Genomic DNA, 20,433 nt, shown 5'->3' with positions numbered 1-20,433 from the left:
ACATCGAGAAGAACGGAAACCTCCCCAACACCTTTTATGAAGTGAATATTACCTCTGATACCAAAACCAGGAAAGGATGCAACAAAAAAAGAAAACTGCAGACCAATATTCCTAATGAATATAGATGCAAAAATTTTCAACAAAATCTTAGCTAACTGAATCCAGACACTTATCAAAAACATAATCCACCACGACCAAGTGGGCTTCATCCCAGGGATGCGGGGATGGTTCAACATACATAAATCTATAAATGCAATTCACCACATAAACAGAAGCAAAAACAAAGACCACATGATTCTTTCAATAGATGCAGAAAAAGCTTTTGACAATATTCAACACCCTTTCATGATATGAACACTTAAGAAAACAGGCATAGAAGGGACATACCTAAAAATGATACAAGCCGTATATAACAGACCCATAGCCAACATCATACTGAATGGGGAAAAATTGAAAGCATTCCCACTTAGAACTGGAACCAGACAAGGCTGCCCACTATCTCCACTTCTGTTCAACATAGTGCTGGAAGTCCTGGCTACAGCAATCAGACAGGAAAATGGAATCAAAGGTATCCAAATAGGGGCAGAAGACATCAAACTTTCACTGTTTGCTGATGATATGATATTGTATCTAGAAAACCCCAAAGATTCAACCAAGAAACTCCTGGAACTGATCAATGAATTTAGTAAAGTCTCAGGATACAAAATCAATACACAGAAATCAGAGGCATTCATATACGCCAACAACAATCTAATTGAGAACCAAATCAAAGACTCAATTCCCTTCACAATAGCAACAAAGAAATTAAAGTACCTAGGAATATACTTAACCAAGGAGGTAAAAGACCTCTACAGGGAGAACTATGAAACACTGAGGAAGGAAATAGCAGAGGATGTAAACAGATGGAAATCCATACCATGCTCGTGGATCGGCAGACTCAATATCATTAAAATGTCTATACTACCCAAACTGATCTACAGATTCAATGCAATACCTATTAAAATCCCATCAGCATTCTTCACAGATATAGAAAAAAATAATTTTACGCTTCATATGGAACCAAAGAAGACCCTGAATATCAAGAGCAATTCTAGGCAACAAAAACAAAATGGGAGGCATTAATATGCCAGATATCAAACTATACTACAAAGCTGTAGTAATTAAATCAATATGGTATTGGCACAAAAATAGGAATATTGACCAGTGGAACAGATGTGAGAATCCTGATATAAAACCATCTTCATATAGCCATCTAATCTTTGACAAAGCAGACAAAAACATACGCTGGGGGAAAGAATCCCTTTTCAATAAATGGTGCTGGGAAAACTGGATAGCCACCTGTAGAAGGCTAAAACAGGACCCACACCTTTCACCTCTCACAAAAACCAACTCACGCTAGATAACAGACTTAAACCTAAGGTATGAAACTATTAGAACTCTAGAGGAAAATGTTGGAAACACTCTCCTAGACATTGGCCTGGGCAAAGAGTTTTTGAAGAACTCCTGAAAGGCAATCACAGCAGCAACAAAAATAAGTAAATGGGACATGATCAAACTACAAAGCTTCTGCACAGCCAAAGAAATAGTCATGAAAGTAAACAGACAACCTACAGAATGGGAGAAAATTTTTGCATCCTATGCATCCGATAAGGGACTGATAACTAGAATATACTTAGAACTCACAAAAATCAGGAAGAAAAAATCAAATAACCCCATTAAAAAGTGGGCAAAGGACTTGAACAGAAATTTTTTCTAAAGAAGACAGAAGAATGGCTAACAAACATATGGAAAAATGCTCTACATCTCTAATCATCAGGGAAATGCAAATCAAAACCACAATGAGATATCACTTAACCCCAGTGAGAATGGCCTTTATCAAAAAATCTCCAAACAATAAATGCTGGCGTGGTTGCGGAGAGAGAGGAACACTCCTACACTGCTGGTGGGACTGCAAACTAGTTCAACCTCTGTGGAAAGCAATATGGAGATACCTTAAAGCGATACAAGTGAATCTACCATTTGATCCAGCAATCCCATTGCTGGGCATCTACCCAAATGATCCAATGACACTCTACAAAAGACACCTGCACTCGAATGTTTATAGCAGCACAATTCATAATTGCAAGGCTGTGGAAACAGCCCAAGTGCCCATCAATCCAAGAATGGATTAATAAAATGTGGTATATGTATACCATGGAGTACTATTCAGCTCTAAGAAACAATGGTGATATAGCACATCTTATATTTTCCTGGTTAGAGCTGGAACCCATACTACTAAGTGAAGTATCCCAAGAATGGAAAAACAAGCACCAGATATATTCTCCAGCAAACTGGTATTAACTGAGTAGCACCTAAGTGGACACATAGGTACTACAGTAATAGGGTATTGGGCAGGGGGGAGGGGGGAGGGGGGCGGGTATATACATACATAATGAGTGAGATGTGCACCATCTGGGGGATGGTCATGATGGAGACTCAGACTTTTAGGGGGAAGGGGGAAATGGGCATTTATTGAAACCTTAAAATCTGTACCCCCATAATATGCCGAAATAAAAAAAAAAATTGGATTCTTTAAGGTTTTTGACACTTTTCAAAATAATTCTACAGCTTCAAAATTTCCAGAAACATTACATAGCTAGAGTAGATTGGAAAGCATCATGGGGACAATGAATGTCAAATAAGCCCTCAAGAGTTATATCTCAAATAGAGAGGTGAGAAAAGGCCATCTGCAGCACTGAAAATGGTAACAGACGTACAAGTCTGGCTGTAAATGTTAAGCTGTATAAGAGAATTTGAAGAAATCAGGTTGATATGGTAAAAGGCAACTCCTAAAAGCCTGAATGACATAGTAGGGTGTTAGAGTCAATAAGAAGTAATATTTAAGGGCTGCTACTTTTAAGACAGAGTTAACCTTAAGAAAAAGAAAGGTACCAGCTAATAAGTACTCTTCTTGACTAAAGATCAACTACTAGGATGGAAAACATCAAATGGCTAGCAGAATAGAGACTTCAGGATGCAGGGAAAAAAGAAAACTCCTGAGAAAAAAACATTCTCAAGATTCTCTGTTAGAATATGACATAAACATTTTCTATTATTAAAATGAAGTATATTTGACACTGAGACTTGAAATCTACCCCCCAACTCAGATATTTAAAACTCTGACTGTGAGGTAAGCTTCTTGACTACTTCATCATTTTATTTTGGACTCTTTCCAAAAATAAATGATTGGTATGAACATACTTAGGAGTAGGTTTGGTTGTTTTGTTTTTGCAGAAACCTATGGATACCTAAAAGTATTTAACAATAAAGCTGCTAAATTCAGCTAGCTGTATAATATATTCTGCAAAGGCTTTCATCAGCAACATATTTATAAGTCAATTTTAGTATGCTTTACGAAGCACACAGCAATGATAAATATCTCCCTTGGCTTCTCAAAAGCTAGGCTATAGGCTTATATAAGAGAACTCTCTCTTCAGCAACAATTATTACTAACTCTCCAATTATGTAGTCTATTTGGACCCTAATTTATTTGGCCTCAATGGGTTCTATTTTGGCTTGAATTGAGAGGATAAACATATTTACTTGATGCTGAATAATTAAATATATGTGGTTATAGCTCCATTTTGCAATAGTATGCACATCTGCCATCCATCAAAAATCATGAAAACCAGTACCAGACTGTTATATGCTGTTCACTAGTGTTCATATGAGTGAAATTTTATTGCTGCATCTGGTCTGATATTCATTTGTAATGCTTTCTGGAAAATAATTTTTAAATGGAGCAAGGGGTAGAAGACAGGCTTAATTTTAACTGGGAGGGAATTTAAAGCAAGTAAACATATAGTAAGTTTTCAAGATGTAAAAATTTCTTATGCCAGGAAAGTAAAAATATCTCAAACTGACAATCGGACTAGACACCAGCCATCTTATACAAATTAATTTTATAAAAATTTATTACAGTCCAAAGCATGTAATTTCTATGATTAGGTAAGGATAAAATAATAAATTTTCCAAGATATTCACAACCCCTAATTTGGTATGTATGCTCAAACTGAATCCAGTTTCCCGTGATGAAAATATTCAGAAATGTTCAGTTTCAATAAATCTAGACTGAAGGGATAAATTTTCACCCTTTACAAGATGTAATTATACACAAAGGTGACTAATTAAGACAATATTTGAAATTGAGCCACAAAAACTAAGTGAACCAGATCTATACTAGATCATAAATCACTTCATGATCCTTGAAGTTGCTTACATAATCCTACCAATAATTAAAAGAAGTCATTAATATACATATTAGTATGAACAAATCATGTACATGTACAAGTAAGAACAGGCAATATTTAAAAACATAAATGTTAGAATTTCTATTCCTGGTAATTTGCTAACAAGATAACCAGAAAACCCTCCTTTTACAAAACACCTAGAACTACTGGTTAATCTTTTTATTTGATTTGTACATATACACAAAATAAAATTTATAAACATTCCTTTAAACGTAGAGCTGAGGTATCAATAAAGTAGCAGAAATCTCCAGAGACCAAAATTGAACAGCAAAGCAAAAGCAGTACATATTTGATGTGATGCCACAACACCCCTGTAATATTTTCTGATCTCAGAAACTGAAGGACTTCTGTTCCAACGGCAAAACAGGAAAGAAGATAAAGACCTTGGCACACAAGAACCACTGTTAGAAGTAAGATTCCTGCGCAAAACACAAACTCTCACAGAACAATGGAGTAGAAAAATTTGGCCACTGGCAGAGGAAGGCAAGAAAACTTTTTTGTCTTGGCCTAGGCTCTGAAAAGGTGGGAAAAATCACCAAAAGTTTCATAACAAAAGATTGCCCTCACATAGGTTTACAGCTTGAATTTATTCTATCTACATAGTACTTCAAACTCCAAAAATTAAATATAAAAAGTGATCTCTGCTTGAACAGGGTAATGGTAACATGTATATACTTACTTGTCAAAACTCAAACTAAGCCAGGATCATACCTATGGTCCCAGCTACTCAGGAAGCTAAGGCAGCAGGATTATGTGAGCCCAGGAACTCAATTCCAACCCAGGAAACAGTGAGAATCTGTCTCTCAAGGAAAAAAAAAACCTCAAACTACACACTTAAGATCTGTGCATTTTACTGTACATAGATTATATTATACTTCAATTTAAGATAATTTATAAAATAAAGTGGTCATTGGAAACACCTCTAGGATGCTTGGCAAAAGCAAACCAAAACCTCCCTGAAGGGATATGCTCCAAGGAAGACCCTTAGAATTCTCATAGTCAACCCCTCTGAAGATCAGTTCACAATCTAAAACTATAAAATACTCAGAGTCATTTCATCATGAGCAAGAATGAGCAGAACAACAAAAAAACTGGACTTCTAAGAACCTCAGTCAACTGAACAATCTGATAGAAATCATAAATTTTAAAATGATTAAAACACAAAAAGGTAGAATAAAATAAATGAGATAAGAACATGACATCATTAACTAATAACAGACATCCCTAATAAGATAACACAAGAAACAATCCTCAGCACATGCTAAGATAATCAATAGATAAATGGTTAATGAGGAACTAGATATTGGCAAAGTATAATATGAAAGGATCTCCCACAAATAACTTAAAAAATATTAACAGGAAAAAAAAATATTAAGAGGAAAAAGCTCAACTTTATAAAGATATTAACTTTCACCATCTGAACCTACTGAATAAACCTCAGCATTACTACAAATAGGACAAAATACAGACTTTCTGATGGGATGAATACAAAGTACTCACTACTATCTATGAAGCATTTATGCCAAAATGTTAAATCTATCTCTAATTAAGTCTTTTTTTTTTTTTTTTTTTTTTTTTTTTTTTTTTGAGACAGAGTCTCGCTTTGTTGTCCAGGCTAGCGTGAGTGCCGTGGCGTCAGCCTAGCTCACAGCAACCTCAAACTCCTGGGCTCGAGTGATCCTACTGCCTCAGCCTCCCAGGTAGCTGGGACTACAGGCATGCGCCACCATGCCCGGCTAATTTTTTATATATATATCAGTTGGCCAATTAATTTATTTCTATTTTATAGTAGAGACGGGGTCTCACTCTTGCTCAGGCTGGTTTTGAACTCCTGATCTTGAGCAATCCGCCCGCCTCGGCCTCCCAAGAGCTAGGATTACAGGCGTGAGCCACAGCGCCCGGCCTCTAATTAAGTCTTTAAATCTAAATTTCACTTTCCAAGAAACACCATAAGAATTTGTTAGAAAATAAATCTGCGACATTCTATAGGATAACTGACCTAATCTTTTCAGTAAGTCAACAGGGTGAGAGAAAAAAAGGTACAGGAGGAAGACTAACTGTTCCAGAGAAACATAAGAGACAAATAAATGCAACTTGTGAACCTTGTTCTGGATCCTGATTCAAACAAACCAACTACAGAGTGACATTTTAGAGACTATTGTAAATATCTGAATATGGAAAGAGTAATTTTTAATTGTTCACTTTGGGGTTTGTGAAGACAATGGTACTATGATTAAGTATTTTTTATAGATGCCAAATGAAGTATTATATTTACCAATGAGATGCCAACATGTGGATGTGCTTTAAAATACCACAGCTAACAAAAACAGCCTAAATGCCTATATCTAGGAGAGTGGTTGAATAAACTATGGTACACTCACACAATGGAATACTATGCAGTGGCAAAAAAGAATGAGGAACATCTCTATGGAATGATATCTGAAACATCATTCTTAAGTGAAAAAAGAAAGTGCAAAAAAGCATCTATAGTATATTATTCTTTCACATACGAAAGAAGAGAATATAAGAATATATACATGGATCAACTCATATGTAAAAAAAGGAATTCACAAAACAAAACCTACCAAGAATGAGTGGGAACAGGCTACGAAAAAAAGGAGAAATAGGACCAGGGTAGAACAAGTGGGGAGAAAGAACACTTTTCTGAGTATAAATTTTTGGGTTATTTCCAATTCTTAGGAACATGTCAGCTGTTTCATATAACACCAAAGGGGCAGTACTCAAAATTGAATACAAACAGTAATAAATGTATTACAAATGAACAACGTAACCACACTGCAAGGGGTACCAAAAAATTATGTAAATTTAGAAGACAGTATTTTGATTCTAGTCACAGTATTTTCATAGTATTGTAAACAATAATTTGTTTCTCACAATGGTATCCAGGTTAGCAGTTTCAAAATTCCCATATGTGTATACTAGGAGAGCAAATAAGAAAATATATTGTGAATAATGAGAGCCAGGTTTCTCACTGTCATAGAATAGAATAACAAATAAGGAAAGGGAGAACTCTATAATGTAATTTTGTGGTGGTAGATTGGAATAGAAGATAACATGAATTCATGTTTTTAATATAGATACACATAGAAAAAACAAAGACTAGGTATGTGCTTTATACATACATGTATTTCCTAACTCTGCCGACTGAGAGGTCCCAAAAACAGTGAAAGAAAATCCAGTAGCAATGAACACACCTAACTCGAGATGTTGGTTTCTAAACACCATTCTCTAATAAAAGAAGCCAGTGCTCCTTGGAGAAATGGTTGATTCTAGGGGTAGGGCAAAGGACAAAATGAGTATGGAACATTTTGTGCTGCCAGAAAGTGACAAAAAATGATAAGGGCATGCAAATCTGGGATAATCTGAGCAAGAAAATAATGACAGTAACAGATCATAACCTACAGAATGAAATAAATGCCAATGAGTCCATATTAATTGTATCAGAAAAACAAACACTTTTCTTTCTCCCACAGAGTCAACATAACACAGAACACTTCTAACACCAGATGTGTGGGGGTTTCCCCACCCCAAGCAATTCTGAAACACCACCTGGGTATCCTATAATTCAATTTGATTCTAACACTACCTACCTAGGGATGGAGTCAGGTAAGGGCTCAGTCCCACAAGAATGTCCCCCACTTCAGGCACCAATCACAAGCTGCAGGCTGTCACCTGTGCTTCTGACTGGCCAGCTATAAACTGAAGGTTCCCACAACCCCCTCCTCAAATTCAACCGTTTGTTAGGTTGGCTCACAGAACTCAGGGACACACTTTACTTACATTTATGAGATTATTATAAATGATTACAAAGGATACAGATGAATAGCCAAATGGAAAAAATATACAGGGTGGGGTCTAGAAGGGGTCAAAGAACAGGAGCTTCTGTCCTAGAAGAGTTGGTGTCCGTGGTGTTCGCCAACCCAAAAGGTCTCTGGACCACCGTAGCTCAGGGATTTTTATAGAAGCTTCATCATATACACATGATTGACAACTAACTCAATTTCCAGCCCCTCTCCCCTTCCCAGAGGATATGGGACAAAGCTCAAAGTTCCAAGCTTCTAATCATGACTTGGTCTTTCTGGTGACCAGCCCCCATGCAGGAACCTAACAAGAGTTGCCTCATTAGAACAAAAGATGCTCCTATCACCCAGGAAATTCCAAGTGATCAGGAACTCCATGTCAGACATTAGAGTAAAAGACCAAATATTAGAACAAAAGATGCACCTACCATCCCTACTGCCCAGGAAACAACAAGGGTTTTAGGAGCTCTGTGCCAAGAACCAGGGGACAGAAACCAAATATATTTGTATAATATCACACTAATATAAATAATTGAATAAATAAGTGGGAGAGACAGGACAATTTTTAAGGTAGAATTCTAACTAATAATGCACATAGAAGTAACAACAGAACTAGAAAAATCACCATTTGGCCGGGCATGGTGGCTCACGCCTGTAATCCTAGCACTCTGAGAGGCCGAGGCAGGCGGATTGCTCAAGGTCAGGAGTTCAAAACCAGCCTGGGCAAGAGCGAGACACCGTCTCTACTATAAATAGAAAGAAATTAATTGGCCAACTAATATATATAGAAAAAATCAGCCGGGCATGGTGGTGCATGCCTGTAGTCCCAGCTACTCGGGAGGCTGAGGCAGGAGAATTCCTTGAGCCCAGGAGTTTGAGGTTGCTGTGAGCTAGGCTGACGCCGTGGCACTCACCCTAGCCTGGGCGACAAAGCAAGACTCTGTCTCAAAAAAAGAAAAAAAAGAAAAAATCACCATTTGGCAAACACCACAGTAATAATTATTACAGGCAAAAGCTATCAAGGAATGCTAAAATTAGAGGATGAAAGTATGATGAGAAACAGTATAACTGCCCAGCCTCAAATATTTATTGCAAGTCAAAAAAATAGTAACCACAGAGAAAAAACGTGGCAGACGACATTATAATCAAGTGATCAAATGTAACCACCAGTATCCATATCATGTACCTGCTGATATGATGCCTTGAGAAGGGCACAACATCACTTCTGTGGTATTCTTGCCAAAAATGTATAACCTAATTTAATCAGGAGAAATGTCAGCTAAACCCAAATTAAGGAGCATTCTACAAATGACTGGCCGGTAATCTTCAAAAATGTCCAAGTTAGGAACAAGAAAGACAGACTACTGAAATGTCTCAGATTAGAAAAGATTAAGGAGGTAACAACTAAATGCAATATGGGATCCTGGACCAGAAAAAAGACTAATGGGGGAAATGGAGAATATGGTCTCAAATATGGTCTACAGATTAGTTAATAGTATTCTACCAACATTAATTTATTGGTTAGATAACTATTAATAGTCTGTGGTTATATAAAGTGTCAATATTAGGGGAACTGGATGAAGGTTATACGAGAACTGTGTACAATTTTTGGAACTTTTTTGTAAGTCTAAAATTACTTATACAGTATTTTCTCTATTTTTTTGTAGTTGAAACTTATTTCATAAGTTTTTTCAAATGAGGGGTGCAAAAAACTTCCAGAAATGCAAAATATCATCACTGATATTAAATAATTAATACATTAAACTTCAAAATTAGGCATAGCTGAAGAAAGAATTGTTATCTAGAAAGCAAGTATTAACCAGAAAGTAGCTCAGAGAAATAATAAGACATTACATATGAGAGCAAAATTAAGAGGAAAGGAGCAGGGAATTAGGTCCATCATACATCAAACAGGACTTGCAAAGGAGACTACAAAGAACAAAGGAAAATTAAGGGGGGAAAAAAGGATTTTAATTTTCTAGAATTAACAAACCAAAATGCTTAGATTCTAGAATTAAGAGTTTCAGGCAGAATGTTATTATAATAAATGAAAATATATCCACATCTAGACACAGGGTAGGCAAAGTTGAAAAATAACAAAAATCAAGAGAAGCTCTTAAAAGCAAGGTGAGGAAAAAAAGATAAATTACTTACAAAGCACCAATAACTAGAAAATAGCCTTCTCGTAGCAACAACTAAAGTCATAAATCCCCAAAGGATTGAGTAAAAATAACTACTACCTAGAATTCTACTCAACTAATTATCATTTCAAGAATGAGGGCAAAATAAGTACATTTTCAGATAAGTACCAAGAATTTACCATTAATATACCCCGCTGAAAGATGTATTAAAGGACATACTTCAAGCAGAAGGAAGCTAAACCCAAATGAATTAAGTAAGATGCAAAAAGCAATGGCAGGCCATGAGCCGTGGCTCACACCTGTAATCTTAGCACTCTGGGAGGCAAAGGTGAGAGGATCACTTGAGGCCACAAGTTAAAGACTAGCCTGATCAAGAGCAAGACTCCCATCCCTAAAAAAATTTTAAATTTTAGCCAAGTGTGGTGGCACAAGCCTGTGGTCCCAACTACTCAGGAGACTGAGGCAGATGGATCACTTGAGCCCAGGAGTTTGATGTTACAGTGAGCTATGATGATGCTACTCTAGCCAGGGCAACAAAGCAAGACCTAGTCTCAAAACAAAACAAAACAAAATACCAGAGTTTATAAAATGCTCCTTTAAAACAAAACTACTATATTGCAGTTTTAAAGTTATTCAATTTGCAAAAAAACAAAAATTAAAAGATGGCTTCAGCAAGATACTTTTTGCAAAGAAAAAGCACCAAGCATGGGATCTGTAAATCTCTACTAAAAATCTGGCTTCTTCTCATTTTATCTTGATCAAAGGCTTTGGTTTCTTCACCCAAAAAGTGAAGGTATTTAGGTAGAAGATCCTTAAGATTCCCTTCCACTTCTAGATGCAACAGGTAGAAAACAGACCTTTCCAATTTAACAGAACATCTTTCAAAAATACAAGTTGTAAGTTCACAGCAAGATCCTTCAGACACAGAACCAGTGGTTTAAAGCAAAGTCCAGTCCAAAACTTTATCTATCCAAAAGCAATTGGAAATGGATATGATCTCAGAGAAAGAATAAAGAAAATGATGTACTTTTAAACTGTTCCATACTTCAAGAGCTAATAGAGGAAGGAAAGGGGTGATCCAAGTGGCAGGACAACCAAGATAGTATAAGAATCAGTAAATCCAGTGAAAATTTGTGCAAGGAATGTGTATAAGTATCAAATGCTGCAAAAAGAATATAGACAATCATGTTTTATTCCTAGTTCACAAAATAGCTATCTGACAAACCCTTTCTTCCAAAATCTTGAACATTCAATGACATAAATACTGGGCAACATCAAAACTAATTCACTGTAATTTCTGAAGATCCAACTACACTAGGACACATCAAAGGTAGACGAAATGCCCAAAACGTAAACAGTCAGTACTCATAAAGGTATTCTATTCTTTACCACTCCAGTTTCATTTTCATTCTGCTAAGGATAAATTAAAAGGTCAATGATATAAGCAAAGAGAGCTTTCATTATAAAAAAAGAAAAGAAAAGCTATTAAAACACTAGGCTATATAGTCATTTAGTTGTACTGCAAATATTCCCTTACAATATTCCTTTAACAAAAGTGGGCTTGGAGATATGGGGCATTAAAAAGCACACAACATAATTAAAACTCATTAATTATTTAATTAACTAATTAAGACAAAGTGACTGATTCTTGATATAAAGCATTAAAACTTGGATATGGGTTAAGATATTTTTAAGAAAAGAGAACAGGACATTGGTACTTTGAGACAAGAGTCTGCCAACCAGGTCCTCATTTGCCAGCAAATTAGTAAACTCCTCTTTCCTTCTCCTCAAACCACTTGTCCTTGGTCTTCTGATGCAGCCTTGGGAACAAGTGCCAAACTTTAGTAACAGAATCTGGCATCCCTGGGTAGGCCCTCAGCACCCCAGTGGAATGGCACTCTGCGACTGCTGAAGGAATCAGGGAGCAGCCCAGGGACAAGCTGTGGGTCTTCACTGGAAGCAGCAGCTTCTCTTTGAGGTGACAGAATATAGGACAGTCCCAGCAGCTGCCAGAGCATGTTATACCTCTGGTTAACTCCCATCCTCTTTCTCTCTGAATTGGACCAGCTCCCCACAACCTGAACTGAGTTGAGGGGAAGGAAACAGATTTGGGGAAGCATCATGACACAGCCACAGCCATTTGTAAGCAAAGATCCCTAGGACACCAAGACCCTGTTTCCACCCATATCTGGGTGGGGAAGGGAGGGTTCAGATCTCCCTATTGGATTCGTTTTGAGGCCCTGATTTGGGGTTGGAAGTCAAGAGATTGAGTGGAACTAGGGAACCTGGTTTGGGCGGAGTTCATTTGAAGTGGTGGTTGCTACCCCTTGTATAGAATGTGAGGAAAAGTGGTGGTTAAAGGTCCGTGGTTTATTCTGAGCTGTTAGTTCTTATAAAATTCAGAGCTCGGCCGGGCGCGGTGGCTCACGCCTGTAATCCTAGCTCTTGGGAGGCCGAGGCGGGCGGATTGCTCAAGGTCAGGAGTTCGAAACCAGCCTGAGCAAGAGCGAGACCCCGTCTCTAAAAAAAAAAAAAAAAATTCAGAGCTCAAATGGTCAACCTGCCACTACAAAGTTAAAATGTGGAGTTTCAAGCTATCTGCTTGAGATAAACTCATTGTTTATGGTATACAAAATGAACCGTGTTTGTATGATTTTTCATAAATGAGGTCCTCCTGCCCCCTCCCAGAACTCCTGCAGCCAACCAGGGTGAGGCACTGGGCGCGGCCACAGCACCAGGGCAGATGTGGCAGGAAGGAGGACCTAACGAGGGGAAAGGAACATCTGCCGCTGCTGCTATCTTGGCACCATGGGGGTGGGGGGGGGCAGGGAGGATGCTTCCCGAACTAACTCCTCAATCTCACACCCAGTAAATTATGACTTGGGGTTTGGAATGGTCTCTCCCACAGAAAACTCAATTTGAGCCACAGGGAACCCATAGCTGGGGCAGGCAATTTGCAGCAATATCAGATAGGGGTGTGAATGTGTAAGAATGACCAGCAGGATCCTTGGAGACCCTGGAATGGGCAGAAAAATCCACCCTAGGCTGAGTTTTTATAAAGACGACAGACCTTGAAAGGAACATGACCCAAAAGTTGCAAAAGCCTACAGGTAGCAAGAATCCCCCAGGAGGGAAAGTGGGTTTTTTTTAAGTCCAGGACTCAGACTGTGAAGGAGGGGGCTAGAGCCCCCGCCTACAAATATCCCCACAGAAGCCCTGAGAAAGAGTGACAGTGGGGATTTGATTCAACTGGTGCCAACCAGTGTGGATGAAGCAGTCTGATGGGGACCCCCTTCCCCCAGCCGCAGCCCAGACCCTGGCACCAGCTGCACACAGCCAGACAGGGAGCCAGACAGGGAGGGTGGGAGAGGGCCCAGCAGCAGTGAGACAGCGTAGGCAAAAGGCTGAGGAACTTGAATGGTACTCAAATACATTTAAATGGCAGGATCCTGGGTCTGTGTTGCCTCATGAGTTTAAAAAGGCTCTCCTGCTCTGTTTGATGGAAGCTTAGCAGGGGACTTGCAGAACCTGCAACCGGACAAGATTTGTAAACTTGTATTAGCTTATCTGGGGTTCCTAGGAATGGCATCTGGATCCCAGATGTCAGGCTGATGATAAAGCCCTTGTACAGAGAAAAACAAGGAATGAGTCTTAGTAGAGATGCTGAGAGGCATCTCATACAAGTGGCAGGTCAAATCCAATGAACAATATTGTGAAAGGATGGCCTCTTTGCCTCTGAGCAGTAAGGGCTACTAGTGAGTTGTGTCTTCTCAATTCTGCCAGCCAAAGAGAATGAGCCTTTACAACATGACTGTTTGGAAGTTCTGGAGGCTATATGTTCTAGCAGGAGGGATCTGTCAGATCAGCCAATGCCAGAGCAAGATTAGGATCTTTTTCATTGATGGGAGCAGCTTTATGGATGACAAGAGGCTGGATGTGCAGTGATCACAGCAGTGGCACTACCACCTGGGACTTCAGCCCAGCAAACTAAGCTGCAGTTATCAAGAGGAAAAATGTAAACATTTATACAGACTCTAAATATGCTTTTATGATTGTGCATGTTCATAGTGCCATTTGAAAGAAAAGGGGTCGCCTGATGGCAGGAAATAAGAATATTAAGTATGCTACTGAAATAATACCTTTGATACTGGCCGTGGCTGAGCCCAAAGCAGTGGCCAGCATGGCAAAAAGTCATCAGGCCATTGGCAGAGCTGCTAAGAAGGCTGGAGGAGGTGATTTGTTCCTCAGGGCCTTGACATCCCAGCTAGATTTACACCCCCTTAAAACTAAAGACTGGGGCTCTGACGTTTGGGATGGCACAGCTAAAGAAGACAAAATCCTCATAGACTCACCTCCTACCCAAAGCTTTGGGTCAGCCTCTTATGAGGCACCTACATTAATACACACATTGGGAATGTAATGCCTTGATGGATTTACTGTGATGCCTCCATGGATTTGGTGGGATCTCATTTGAGAGGACCCTGTTCATAACTAACTGTTTATGTGCTTGGGGTGGCCCAAAGACAAAAAGGCAACTCGCTACACAGGGAGCTCAACATGTGGGGGTCTACCCTTTCGATGATGGGTAGTTTCACTCAGATGCCTAGGTTTGTATTAGTAGATACCTTTTAAGGCTGGCTTGTCCTACCCGGAGGAAAGAAAGGAGCATCTAAGGTTACTGGAATCCTTCTGGACAAACTCACTCTGAGATGGGCACCTACTAGGAGCTGAGAGGGCCTTTGCCAAGTTCCTGCACATGTACAGGAACAGGCCCTGGAAGACGACGGATGACAAGCATCAACACTCCAGGAAAACAGCAAATGGACAATAACATGCTGGTGATGGAGGCCATGAACAGACAGCTACAGAGATAGCTCAGCAGCTCCTCCTCCTACAATGAGGACGTCAACAGACACCCCAATGCCAACAGGACCCAGGAGCATACTCCACAGAGCCCTGGACATTTTGCGAGCATGATAACAGACCCTCCTTTGTAGCAGAGGTTAACCCAGCAAGTAAACAAAGCCTTACACCTAGAATAGAAATTGCATGCATCTGGAATTGATATAGGAAACCCATCTAAAGTGAGATAAGATATTGCTATTACCCTACTCTGGATAAAAATAGCTCTTTAGAAGCAAGCTTAAGTTAAGCCCCTAAGAAAGTTTATGAGAGACCCTTCCTAGCACCCCGGGGTATGGTAATATAACCATGAGTAAAAGAAAATAGAGTAAAACAATGTGTCAAATGAGTGGGTCAGGTGCTAACCACTATACATGACTTTGTCTCTTTCAGGTCCCTCCCTAGCTGGCAGCAGAGAAGTGGAAGGGACACTATGAAGTGCCTCTAACAACTCACACCTCATTAATATTGTCAGAAGTGCAACCTTGGGTCCATCATACTAAAGTAAAGAGGTGTAGCCCATTGCGGAGGAGCCAGCCTTTCGGCAATCTAAAGTATCTGTTTGAGAAAAATAAAAAATGTGAAAATGTTTATATTTTCACTAATCTTTCTTTGGTGATTTGTTCTAGCTATAAGATAGAGGGACAACTCCTTAGTGAAGATTTCCCCAGGCTAGCGCCTCATCTGTTAATCTGTCTTACTGCTGGGTGTGTTATCCTAAACCTTGTTTGGTACAATTATTTCTGTACACGATTTCTGAATTTGCTGAAAGCTGCTTTTTTGGATCTCCTACAGCTACAACTAACAGCTCTGCACTCAGGGGTCCCATGTTTCTTTTCTAACCCAGCCCTGTACTGGACATAGAGTGCAAGGCAACAGTCCATTTCACCTTGTCAATCCTCATGGGTATAGTTATTGCTTATGCCCTTTTTCACCTGATAATCTGTACCTTTCATCTAAAACATCGCTCCAATTCAGCAAGAAGTAGCTTGATAACTATGTCTCCCCTCCTCCCATAGGTATGATAGGGTAAAATTGACACTGGGGAATATGTAACAGAGAAAATGGCCTGAAAAAGAGTAAAAATGATTTCTGTCGCTTCAAAACCCCCTTACCCTTTTTGAAAACTAAAACCTATATCCCTGCCTCAGGCCAGTGGCCAGGAGGGGCAGGGGAATGTCCTTTGTTCTTAGTGCCACAGGAGATGGCTCAAGGGAACTGTCTGGGTGGAGGTCACCGGATTGTCTTAGTTGAAGATGGGATCAATCAAGGAGGGAGATCTTGAGATTGTTTTAGCCAAAAGTGGAATAAATCAGAACCTTTAAAAGCTCTGCACTTCTACTCAGAAACAGGACCTTGCTAGTTTGAGATAGGAATCTGCCAACCTCCTCATTTGCCAGCAAATTAGTAAACTTCTCTTTCCTTTCCTCAAAAAAAAAAAAAAAAAAAAAAGGAAAGAAGGAAGAAGAAGGAGGAGGAGGAGGAAGAAGAGAAAAGAGAAAAGCTCTCTATAAAAAAAAAATTTTTTTAAGAGAAACTCTATACTGACATTTGGGAACACATATTATATACATGTACACTTATTTATTCTTAATTTTCTTTTAATTTCCCAGGGCCTTGATTCATATCCCAGAGGCTGGTCAAGGTAAACCTATAATCCAGATTTCCTGACCAGATTAATGGTTTTCCTAACACACCACTCTTAATTTGTATTAATAAATAATAATCTCAAAACACCCCACCTCCAAACATGTATGAATCTATATAATCTGCCTAAAAGTAACTGGCTACATTTTTCCATTCTTCATACAAAATGAATCCTTTTATAACTCAAAGTTATTTTTCAGTTTACATCAAGTAGAATTGGAAAAAGGCTTTAAACTAGTTTTAGGGGTGGACTGGCTCTAAAAAAGGAATGTGAAGATATATGTAATAAGAGCAGTAAAGACAAAATTTTAAGAATCTGCTCTGCAAAAACACAATTCTGAGAGTAACATTTACCTAATTACTGACTTAAACATGTAACTGTAAAACAAAATTTTTTAAACAGATATTTAGAATACTTTCTTTAAATGTCTCACTTTTTAAACTTAAGGTCAAAATTGAAAGAGATCATTTTAGAAATGAGGAAATTGAAACCCAAGAAAATGAAGTAACTTGCTGGTAAAGAACAGAGCTAATTATGACATAAAACAAGCTCCAAGAATTATATATTCTTATATATTCTTGGAGAATATAAGAATATAACAAGAATTATATATTCTTATATAATATGATCTTAATAACTTTTGTTGAAAAAAATTAAAGGCTAAAAATCTCAATTATATTTTAAATAAACATTTGTAATCATGCCATAGTTATTTGGAATTCACAAAAGACCATGCTAAAATTTACATTTGTTTAGAAAATACTTTCTCCCCTAGAAAACTAATAAGATTATAAGAAAAAAATATTATAAAGTACAGTCAAAAATATTTATTGATTACCTATTATGTGAGAGGAACTATTTTAGTCATTTGGGATATTATAAGTATAGAAAATACTTTTAAACATGTTTAAAATATGATAATTGTGTGTATATAATTAAATAGGTAATTATAAACCATTTTTTTTCTACTGAGGTAAATCTACAAGTATTTTTAAAGCAGAACTTTTGGTACTGTTAATACTATACTTAACAACAATAAAAATGTATTTTTAAAATATGTATCATTCAGACTAGGCAGGGTGGCTCACACCAGTAATCCTAGCACTTTGGGAGTTCAAGGCAGGAGGACTGCTTGCAGCCAGGAGGTAGAGACCAGCCCAAGCAAGAAAAGACACTATCTCTATAAAAAAAAAGAAAAATTAGCCAGGTGTGGTGGTATGAGCCTGTAGGCCCCGCTTCTCAGGAGGCTGAGGAAGAAGGATCACTTAAGACCAAAAGTTTGAGGTTGCACTGAGCTCTCATAACACCACTGCACTCTAGCCAGGGCAACAGAGCAAGACCCTGTCTCAAAAAAAAATATATATATATATGTGTGTGTGTGTGTGTGTGTGTGTGTGTGTGTGTGTGTGTGTCAATCATTTAAAGCTGTTCAGTGTGAATCCACTTCAAACTGAATCACTAAGGTGATTTGGAATATGAAAGGATCATAAACAAACCCTTAGAACTACTTACTGATTTGTACCTGAAACAGGTCCTCAACATCACTATAGTTAATTAGTATAGTAATTGTGGATTCAGACTGAGGAACTCCAGCATTAGGAGTGGCCACATAGTCATAAATTATTTCTATTCACTATAACATAAGAATACTGCTTTCTGTAACTATGACTGTGCATTTCTGGAACAATTTCATACATATATTTTCCTGTTTCTTAATCTGAATTGTACACCGGCAGTCACTATTAAAAAAAAGAATCCCAGACTAACAGAGGCCAAATTTAGAGAGGGAAATAAAAATCTTCCTTCAGTGTAGGCTAAATGGACTGATTACACAAAGAACTCCATACATCCGAAAGCACACAGATGTCTGCACTAGTTCCCAGGACTCAAACAATACCAGTCATTCAACAGCTTTCCTTTTACATAAGTTGATGTGAGAGCTCAGTCAGCTCTTCTGAACCTCATAAACGCAGCATACTGAAACTCTGATAAAGTCTACATTTTTCCTCAGCACTATTTTCATGTACTTTGTCTGGAAAGCAAACTTTATATTTCTTCCAAAAAAATAAATCTGGAAGTCATCTCTTCTGTTTGACAAGTGATATACTCTACCTATAATTACTTTTCCACTGAAACCACAATCCATGACACAAATAAATCTAAGATCATTAACACTGAAAGACTGTTTGACAGAATATATTTTTCAATGCATGAGTTTAAAATATAATTTTAAATACACTCTATCACGCTAATTATCAATTGCATATATACACTATTTTGCTGGATTCTATGTCTCCAGTTGTGTAATTGTTTTATATAGCCATAACACAAAATAACTTCTCAAAACTTAAATTTTCAGAAAACTGTTAAAAGAGGGGAAAAGGTGACTTTTCCCTCTTTCTCCCTTCCCTATAATAACCACAGACATCAAAAATAATAAAAGATATTTCACTGTTTGATCAAACCTTTAGGCCTTAGGAAAAAGATAGTTATTCTTCACTACACCACCTTCAGAAGCTAAATAACACTACCTTCTACCTTCACTATTTTTTTTTTTTTTTTTTGAGACAGAGTCTCACTCGTGCTGTGGCATCAGCCTAGCCCACAGCAACCTCAAACTCCTGGGCTCAAGCAATCATTCTGCCTCAGCCTCCCGAGTAGCTGGGACTACAGGAATGTGCCACCATGGCCGGCTAATTTTTTCTATATATTTTTAGTTGGCCAATTAATTTCTTTCTATTTCTAGTAGAGAAGGGGTCTCACTCTTGCTCAGGTTGGTCTCAAACTCCTGAGCTCAAACAATCCACCTGCCTAGGCCTCCCAGAGTGCTAGGATTACAGGCAGGAGCCACCATGCCCGGCCCCTACCTTCTACCTTAAAAGCACATTGTTATTGATTCTTCAATAATAACTTCATCAGCTGAATCTTTGGTGAATTCTCACATAAATTAAAGCCACAGAAACTCAAATTACATTTTAGGCATATAGTAAACTTACTTCCTAAGACATTCATCAGACCTGCTACCCAGAAGCAAAACTCATTAGATTTAGGAGACAAACTGAGAATGATTAATTTACTCACTAAATATTAGATCCTAAATAGTCAAGAGTCGACTACATATTCAGCTGTCTTTAATATGTACTATCATATAGCCATAATCCCTTATAGAAATGATCAAGATGATGCTCCAGAATTTGATAATCAAGTTATTTATGTCCCATCCTCCCTAAGAGCTCTGTGGTCCTTCCAATTCCTTTAACACCCTTCTCCTCTCCAAATATATACTACATGATGCAAATAAACATGCTTTGAAAAAGAAAAAGTTGTTTTTCCCAAGTTGTCCATCCTTAAATAGATAGTAAATCCTTAAGGTAGACTCCTCTCCCCAATCAGCGTACAAAATGTAGAGCTAGAACATACTAACCATTTAATAGATATCTGGTTGGATTTCATCATCACCCTTACAGTGATAAAATTGAACTTGTCAGGAAGAAAAAGGGGGGGAGGGGGAAAGAACTTTATCTTTTCACCAAAGTATTCTTCCCTAATGACCACTGAAAGCACGAAATCCTATGTGTTCTATGAAGCAATAACCTCAGAAACATTCCAACACCTCAACACTTACAAACCAT

The 20,433-nt window shown here is 38.1% G+C and overlaps 1 protein-coding gene across 1 annotated transcript in view; it reads right to left on the bottom strand.

Moving 5' to 3' along the window:
* The window catches only part of LRP6 (LDL receptor related protein 6), a 188,566-nt gene that overhangs the window by 147,505 nt on the left and 20,628 nt on the right, over window positions 1-20,433 (bottom strand). The window lies entirely within an intron of this gene.

The sequence above is a fragment of the Microcebus murinus genome, chromosome 10 (genome assembly GCF_040939455.1).
Source record: "Microcebus murinus isolate Inina chromosome 10, M.murinus_Inina_mat1.0, whole genome shotgun sequence".
Classification (NCBI taxonomy): domain Eukaryota; kingdom Metazoa; phylum Chordata; class Mammalia; order Primates; family Cheirogaleidae; genus Microcebus; species Microcebus murinus.
Note: the sequence above shows the minus strand (reverse complement) of the source record. Positions and strands in the feature narration are given on the sequence as shown.